The 9,032-nt window shown below is 40.5% G+C and overlaps 1 long non-coding RNA gene across 1 annotated transcript; it reads left to right on the forward strand.

The window, feature by feature from the left end:
* Nucleotides 1–1,748: 1,748 nt before the first annotated feature.
* LOC148903537 (uncharacterized) lies at nt 1,749–2,671 on the forward strand. The gene is made up of 3 exons (XR_016115463.1): nt 1,749–2,006; nt 2,433–2,544; nt 2,624–2,671. It is a non-coding gene; the product is annotated as an uncharacterized LOC148903537 (long non-coding RNA).
* The last annotated feature ends 6,361 nt before the right edge of the window (nt 2,672–9,032 follow it).

Here is a 9,032-nt window from a genome sequence, read left to right on the forward strand (position 1 = left end):
TATATCTACTCGCTTTTTTAACCCACAATGGCTGAAGGAGAGGACAACTCAGATTTGGTAGCAGCAAGGCCATTCTCAAGACGGACCTTTCAGGAGAAGCTAGACCTTGTGAGAGGAGGCCGGCCGACCCTCGAGCTAGCTAACCTGTCCCAGGCGGGGAAAGGGTTTGTGTTGAGCGGTCATTCTCGGCCTTAAAGCGAATTAAAACATACGCCAGAAACACGACTGGACAAACGCGGCTTTCAGCACTGGCCTCCATGTCGATAGAAAAGGATTTATTGTTGGAACTGAAACGCACAGACAAACTGCACAACGAAGTCATTGAAGTCTTCTTGAGGTAAGAAAGGATAATTGATTTTGTATTTAAATAAGTGTTTTGGAGGACAACCGTTTTGGTGAGTGCAAACATTTTTATTTACTTATTTTTTCACTTTTAACATGTTTCTGAAATGTTATTTCATTCATATTAAATGAATGGTAAATAAATGAAATGACAAATCTACAAAAAAAAATGAAAACAAATCTTGCTCTTCTGCAGTGTGTAAATAATGTGCATTGGCGCAGCTGTGTGATTGTAGTGGAAGTACTCAGAGACTTGTGTGATTGTGTCGCTGTCACATGTAGGCCTATTCGCAAGAACAAATGAAAAAGATTTGTTTACTTTTATTTTCAACAAATAGTTCGTTTTGTGAACGTCTTGTGGTTTTTCTTATATTAAACTGACATTTTGTAATTTAGCGTAAAATCTTGTTAAAGATTGCATATTCTTGGTGGACTTCATACAACTTTGTGGACAAATGATTTTAAATTTCCTTTTATTATTAAGTGTTTGCAGTATCACGTATAGTGACAAGTTCGAATTGCCGATGCAGATTTATTGATGTGTAATTGCTCCGGAAAATAGCCTGTGTTGTAGACGATTAAGGTGAATCACGCCCAGTACTGCGTGCGTGTGCTTTTGTAAATGATATCTCCAGCCGTTGTGTCATAAATTATGGTATTACGAGGGATATTTGTTCAAGTCGGACTAAGCAGGACTTCACTGAAGGCCTAGGTGTGAAATGCACGGACCACTATATATATATATATATATATATATATATATATATATATATATATATATATATATATATATATATATATATATATATATATAAAAAAAAAATCCTCGTCTCACCCCTCACGGGTGGTGTCTGTCCCCCATTTTAGGACCCGGGTCCTCTACCAGAGGCTAGGAAGCTTGAGGGTTCTGCGCAGTATCCGTGCTGTTCCCAGCACTGCGCTTTTCTGGACAGAGATATCCGATGTTGTTCCCGGGATCTGTTGCAACCACTCGTCGAGTTTGGGGGTCACTGCCCCGAGTGCTCCGACCACCACAGGCACGACTGTCATATATATATATATATATATATATATATATATATATATATATATATATATATATATATATATATATATATATATATATATATATATATATATATATATATATATATATATATATATATATATACAGTGAGACCTCAACTTACGAACGCCTTATAATACGAACTTTTCATCATACGAACGTCAAATTTATGAATATTAAGCCTCATAATAAGAACTATTTTCATATTACACACTTCGGTGGAAGTGTGTATACATAAATACATAATCTTCTGCGGAAGAACACGAAAGCACACGACCTTCGGCTCTGGCGGTGTGATCTTCGGCAACCGAACAGCGCTCCAGCCGACGCTACTTTGCAGACCCCCTCTCATTGAATGCACACGTCCATCGCCTCCTTGCAGCTTTTTGCTTATACTTTTACTATTATGGCACCGAAAAAAAACCACCACAGGCTCGTGTTCAGCCCAAGAAGAAACACAATAAAATCACCGTCGCTGAGAAGAAGGAGATAATTGAAAAACACGAACGACGTGTGCGTTTGTGTGATTTAGCGACAGAGCGCGGCTATGCTAAGTCCACCATCGCTACCATCCTTCGCAACAAAGAAGCTATCAAAGGTGCGTCTGTTGCAAAAGGTGTTTCCATGCTCTTAAAACGACGGTCTCGGGCAATCGAAGAAGTTGAAAAACTTCTGTTAATTTGGATTCACGAAAAGCAGCTAGCCGGCGACAGCGTGAGTAAAGCTATTTTATGCGAGAAAGCACGGCTAATTCAAGCCGATATCCCCATGCGCCAACCTGGAAGTTCGGCGCTTATTCAGGATTTTAAAGCCCGTAACGGATGGTTCGAGAACATCTGAGGGCAAGGAGGAGAAGGCAATGTTGGCAAAGTGGAATGATGTGCAGGCTTTTACCGAACAGTTCTATCCACAAAAGACTGGCTATGACAATCATCACCATGATGAACGATAATGTGATGCCTCAGCCTCGTAACACCTTACAAGTCAGAAAGCAACAGGTGTCAATTAAGAGGTTTTTAATCAGCAAAAAGGATGAGGAGTCTCCAAAGAAGCAAAGAGAAGCCACACCAGAGGTTAAGTTACCAACAGTCCTTCTGTGACTCTCCTTCCATAAGGCATCAATGACCATCAAAAAGGTAAATACAGCTTTATTTTACAGCACAGTTTATTTCTTTAATTACAGTCCTCATGTAATGTGCCTCTCTTTCCAAACAGCAAGTCCCTTTGACCTTCGACCTCCAACGCCATTCCATCAAGTCATCAATGACCACAAATGTAAATAAAGTGACTTTATGATACAATGCAGTGTATTTCTTTAATTACAATACCATAGCACATTTATTATGCATAGAATAAGGTAGGTTGTGTGCAGTTTTAAGGCTTATTTAGTTGAAAAGTATATTTAATGGAAACCCGGGAACGGATTATTCCCATTTTAATGGTTTCCTATGGGATTTTTTTTTTCTCGAGATACACACTTTTCACCTTACACACTCTGTCTCTAAGTTTGTAAGTTGAGGTCTCACTGTATATATATATATATATATATATATATATATATATATATATATATATATATATATATATATATATATATATATATATATATATATATATGTGTGCGTGTGTGTGTATGTGTGTGTAAAAAAAAGACATGTGACACCTTCTTCTACCCTGGACACAGATAAACCTCATGAATCAAAAAGTTTACACCTGGCCAATCTGACTCAGAACACCAGTAAACAGCTTCATCCAGTGGTTCTGATATGAAGGTCATTACTTTTAAAAGGAAAACAGATGGCGGCAGGCTCTTCAACAAATCTCACTTCTGTGTGTTCTGCTCCAAGCCTTACAGAAAAATTGCACACCATTTGATAACACAACACAAAGATAAGAGGTGCTTCAATTTCCAACTGGTTCCAAAGAGAGAAGAATACAACTTGATCTTCTCAGAAATAAAGGGAATTGTGCCCATAACAATGACGTTCTTCGTGAAGGTCAAGGAATGTTGATACCTCGTCAGCAATCCAAAAAAAAACGTGGAAGCCAAAGATTACATGCATTGTGTGAATTGTCAGGCCTACTTTATGAGGAGAGCAATGCAGAGGTGTCACTTAGACATGCATGTGCAAAATTTGAAACCAGGAAAGACTAGGGTTCAGGCCTTGTGTGAATATGCTCAGCCAGTTCCAGATGGTGTAAATTAACAGTTTTGGAAAATGGTGCTTGCTATGCATCAAGCTGCAATCACAATTGCTGTGCGTAAGGAAAAGGTGATTCTGAAATTTGGGGAACACCTCTTCAATAAGCATGGGCATGATGTCTCAAAACATGACTACATCAGACAGAAGATGCGTGAGACAAGACGACTGCTTCTACAGTGGAAGAAAATTGGAAAGCTTAAAGACATGGTGGATTTCTTCATCCACGTAAATTTCCCTCATGTGATCGAAGCAGTGAGGAAGGTGGCTGGCTTAAATGAGCAATAAAATGCATACTAAATTCCATCCTTAGCACTCAAGTTAGGCCATAATCTCAGGAAAATTGCAAATATTATTGAATGTGAAGGATTAATCTCAGGTAATGACGATGCCATTAATAATGCACGGGTGTTCATACAAATCTGTGACACCAGATGGAGTGAATGTGTGTCCTCAAAGGCCCTCCGAAACCTGCGTGAGGCAAAATGGAATGGTCCTCAATTTATGCCTTTTACCGAAAATGTGAAAAAGAGGCATGAGTATATTGAGGTCCAAAGACAGGTGTACTAAACAAGACTCAAAGAAGACACAAGTAGGAAACATTGGGGAGAACTTCCAAAAGTTACACTTTGCGAAATTATCCTTTTCAACCGGAGAAGAGAAGGGGAAGTTTCTAAGATGCCACTTACTGCGTTTTCTTTGAGAGATGCATCGTTGACACATCTGGATGTGGATCTGACTTTGTCTGACCTTGAGCGGAAACTGTGTCGGCACTTCCAAAGAATTGAAATACAAGGTAAACGAGGGCGAAGGTTCCCATTCTCTTTACACCTGAAGGGCAGACATCCATGACGTTACTTGCCAAAACTCGTCATGAATATGGGATACTGGATGAGAACACATTCTTTTTTGCAAGACCACAAGCCCCCAGTCACTTCAGAGGATCTGATGTAATTCGTCAGATAGCCCTAAACTGCGGGGCAAAAAATCTAGAAGCATTGTCTTCCACAAAATTGAGAAAGCACATGGAGACAATGTCCAAAGTTCTCAATTTAAAAGACAATGAAATGGACAAGCTGGCAGACTTCCTGAGCCATCAGAGTGCACCGTCAATTTTATCGGCTTCCGGAGGGGACATTGCAGCTTGCAAAAATTAGCAAGGTACTCATCGCTCAGGAAACCGGAAGTTTGTCCCAGTTTAAGGGAAAGAATTTGGATGAAATCAACATTGATCCCCATGGTAAGAACACATCTGCATATATTAGGAAATAATTGCAACCATTTTTTTCTCTGCCAGCTGAAGTTTTATCTGTGTTTCCTCTGTTCCCCACTGATATGTCAGGCACTGATGATGAGGACGATAAAGATATGACAAAATGTACTCCTACATCAACATCATCGCCACAATCATCTGGTATGTTTATGACTTTTTTTTAGGTGAAGATATGTTTTGTTCAATGCCTTCCCGAAAATGTAGACCATTGGTGTCATACATGTCCATATATATTAATGTTGACACAGAAAATAATTGCAAATTCAGAATACTTGTGAATTTCTCCACTGTGAGTCTAATAAAGGGTAATGTAATGTAATGTGATCTAATCTAATCTTGCACAAGGAGAGTGGGAGGAGTTACAAGCAGTCACTTATGCTGAGACAGCAATGTACCCACCCGAAATCCAGTTGTGTTTGCTGTTGGGTATATTACAGACGGTACACATATGTTGTGTTTTATTTGTATTTACAATAATAATAATAATGATAATGTTGATAAATAATAATACATTACATTTTAAGCGTAATGGGTTTATTTTGACCGTCCGTCCCTGGTTCATTGCTTGTACGGGCATTGAGGGCAGATGATGGTTAAATCAGCAGGAAGCCAGGTGTGGGACACAATACGTTAGTTTAATCTTGATGACAGCAGAGACATTGCGGTGTCGGCTAAGGAGGAAGCATGGAGAGAGAGAGAGAGAGAGAGAGAGAGAGAGAGAGAGAGAGAGAGAGAGAGAGAGAGAGAGAGAGAGAGAGAGAGAGAGAGAGAGAGAGAGAGAGAGAGAGAGAGAGAGAGAGAGAGAGAGAGAGAGAGAGAGAGAGAGACGGAATGGGAGAGCATTGATATGGCGCACAGGGTGCGTCGCGATAAGATCTGACATAATGTAGATGCGACATCATGTAAGGGAAGGCAGGATATGATGTATAAGGAAGTCCAAAACGTAAACAAAGATTAGAAAGCGATGTTTGAAGATGTCCGTATAGCGAATTACCCCAACATGTGCCTTTCAAAGCTCTCAAGGACACTTTACAGTCACAGACTGGTATAGGTACTATAATAAATAAAATACAATCACAAATATAATGCAATAAATAAAATACAATTATAAATAGAAACAAGAGACCTGTTTTTGTGCAGGTAGGTCAGATGGGATGATGCTGCTCATCAAGAAGGTGCCTGTTCCACCACAGCAAACAATGGTATGGGTCTATATACTGTATGGGTAGAGGAAATATGATACATTATTTTTGTTTTTGATTACCATAATGTATTGTTATCCTACAAAAAATGCTCTATATCTCTTCCTCCTCATAACATTCTATGGGATATTTAGTATTGAACAACTTCAAGTTAATATCGAGGGTGTATAGAAATTGGAATGGAATCTTTAAAATCATGTTTTCTCAGTAAATAGATAAGCATTTCTTCATGTAATGTGAACCCTTACAAAATAAATTGATCACACCAAAAAAAATCTGAATTGCATTCAGAGCTGCACCGTGAACATAGCACTGACGTACATATTCCTGATTTTGTTGAACTCAATATATTTATTATGTGTTTACTACTAATAGGTAAATTGGGTGGTAGGGCGGAGCTGGTGAAGATCTCTGAAGGTAAACTGTTATCTAATGGCTTGTGAATGTGTTATCATTTGATGTATAAAAACTACAAAACTGTTACAAAACAGACCAATGATGACTTTAGACAGCAATGGCCTGTGTCTTAACTTTTGGAGGATTATTAATTTACTGTCCCATTTTATATAGGGAAGGAAGAAATAAAAATGAAGGCAAAAAAGTGGACAGAAGAAGAAATCCACGCTGTGGAGAAAACCTTGATGGACTCCATCAGGTCTCTCAAGGTTCCAGGCAAAGACGAATGCATGAACTGCATTAAGGCTTCACCAGAAGAATTGAAAGGGAGAAATTGGAAGGGAGTTAAATATTTCGTGAAAAACCGCATTGATAAATTAATGAGAATGTCCGCAAAACGCAGTTATGGTTAGGTTCGAAACTAAGGAAAGGTTAGGTTTGGCAGCTGGAACAATGCTTTGTTTTTATGTATGTTATATGTGTCATGTGCAATTGTTTCTGGCACATTTCAATACAATACAGAGACAATAGCTTTTAACATGTGGAGAGTTTTTTCTTGAATATATGTCGACTAAACGTCTGGACACACCAATTTTGTCCAGCACTTTTATTTCAATCTTGAACGTTTTACATGCAGTTGTTAATTGTCACGGTTTGCGAGGTGGTGATGGCGGGTGCAGATCCCAAAAAGCAGGCAGGAGGGAGCAGGAGGTTGTTTGACAAATTATATTAAAATAAAGTCAGCAGGAACAAAATGTAAAACATCAAAATCATCTGAATGGAAAAAAATACAAAGTAGCAAAAGAACACCAAAAGTAAAAGTCCGCCAAGGTTAAACAAACACATGCATGCAGCAACCAAGCAGCAAACAACAAACCGACAACAGATGGTCGTGCCGGGTGTCCTTTTAAGTGACAGTGATTATAACGACCAGCACCTGCGAGGCTGCTGGCAGGGCTGACGTCGCTACCCGTTGGTCGCCAATCTGATCGGGACGACCAGCACCTGTGCAGGTGCAGGAGGGGCCGACAGCGCCCCCCGTTGGTCGCCAACCAGATCATGACATTAATATGAAAGCAATATGTAGTTATTTTATTACCACAATGTCTTGAATGTTTGAAATTTCAGGTTGATGTATTTCAATTATTAAAAAGATCAGAGGTTGCCATTGAAATTGGTACGTGAGCAGTGTTAATGGGTTTATTTTGATTGTTCGTCCCTGATTCATTGCTTCTACGGACGTTGATGGCAGAGGATGGTTAAATCATCAGGAAGCCAAGTGTTGAACAGAAAGTTGGATTAATCTTGATGAGAGCGGAGACATCGTGGGGGGTCAGCGAAGGAGGGAGGCGGAGAGGAGAGAGAGAGACGAACTGCAATGGGAGAGCATTTATACGACGCACAGTGTGTGACGCGATAGGATGTGACGTAATGTAGATGCGACATCATGTAAAGGAAGGCAGAATATGACGTATCAGGAAGTCCAAAACGTTAACAAAGATTAGAAAGCGATGTTTAAAAATGTTTGTATAGTGAATTACCCCAACATCTCCCCCCTGACGAACATATATAATGTAACCGGCCTCAGGCCTAGGGGATACCTGAGTCGTTCCAAACGCGTCACAGGCAGGTAGCACTGTGAACGACGAGGAAAGACGACACGAGACAACCGTGTTAATCAGCTTCACACAACGGCATTTATGACAACTGCGCATGCGTGAGCTGAGCCTACATCGCCTTCCTCTGTTCCATTCACAGGCGCGTAGCGCCCTCTCCTGACTTATCTAATCGACTAACATACACTAACAGAGGTCGTTTCTAACCCCCTACACTCTCCCCTGTTTTAAAAGATGTCCCCCGACATCTTGACTATACCAACAAGTAGTCAAGTACCAGTAGAAGCACAGTCATCTGTCTGGTCTCCGTAGGGTGGTGTCAATCACATTCTACTGCAACTACATTCAAGTCCATACCGTCGAGGTAGAGTAGCAATAGTGTTCAGGTCGCACGAGATAATGAGTCGTGGGGTAAGGCATGCAAGTATACAACACATTTGCCCCAGGTCTCCAAGCCTGGTATGATGGGTGACCCAAGTGTTCATATGTGAATATCTCTGTGGGTCTTCGAGTACGAGTAGACCTTCGTGGCAGCGATTCCATTCCATTTTGTGACGCGGTGTCCGATTCCACCAACTCTGCCGGCGCTCCTGCATCACCCTCATTATCATCCATTACAAGTTGTTCAGGGCTTCCCTCAGCAGGCAGGCTGTCAGCTGGTGTTGGTTTTGGTAATGATGCTGGTACGACCAATGGAAACGCTTCCTCAAGCTGCTGCCCATCCTCTGGTTCCGTAGTTTGTGCCTGGGGGTGGAATTCTGATGCCACAGCTCTTAAATTGTGCGGTTCAGGTTGAGACACCTGATGACTGCCTGTCTTCCTTGTATACACAGGTAACCGTCGGAGATTGTATGAACATCCCTCCTCTTCATCTGAATATCCAGACTCCTGCCCAACTGCTTCCCTGCTATAAGCCTGTCTGTCTAGCTGTTTTTT

Source organism: Hippocampus bargibanti, linkage group LG01, assembly GCF_051943395.1.
Source record: "Hippocampus bargibanti isolate YZ-2025 linkage group LG01, ASM5194339v1, whole genome shotgun sequence".
NCBI lineage: Eukaryota > Metazoa > Chordata > Actinopteri > Syngnathiformes > Syngnathidae > Hippocampus > Hippocampus bargibanti.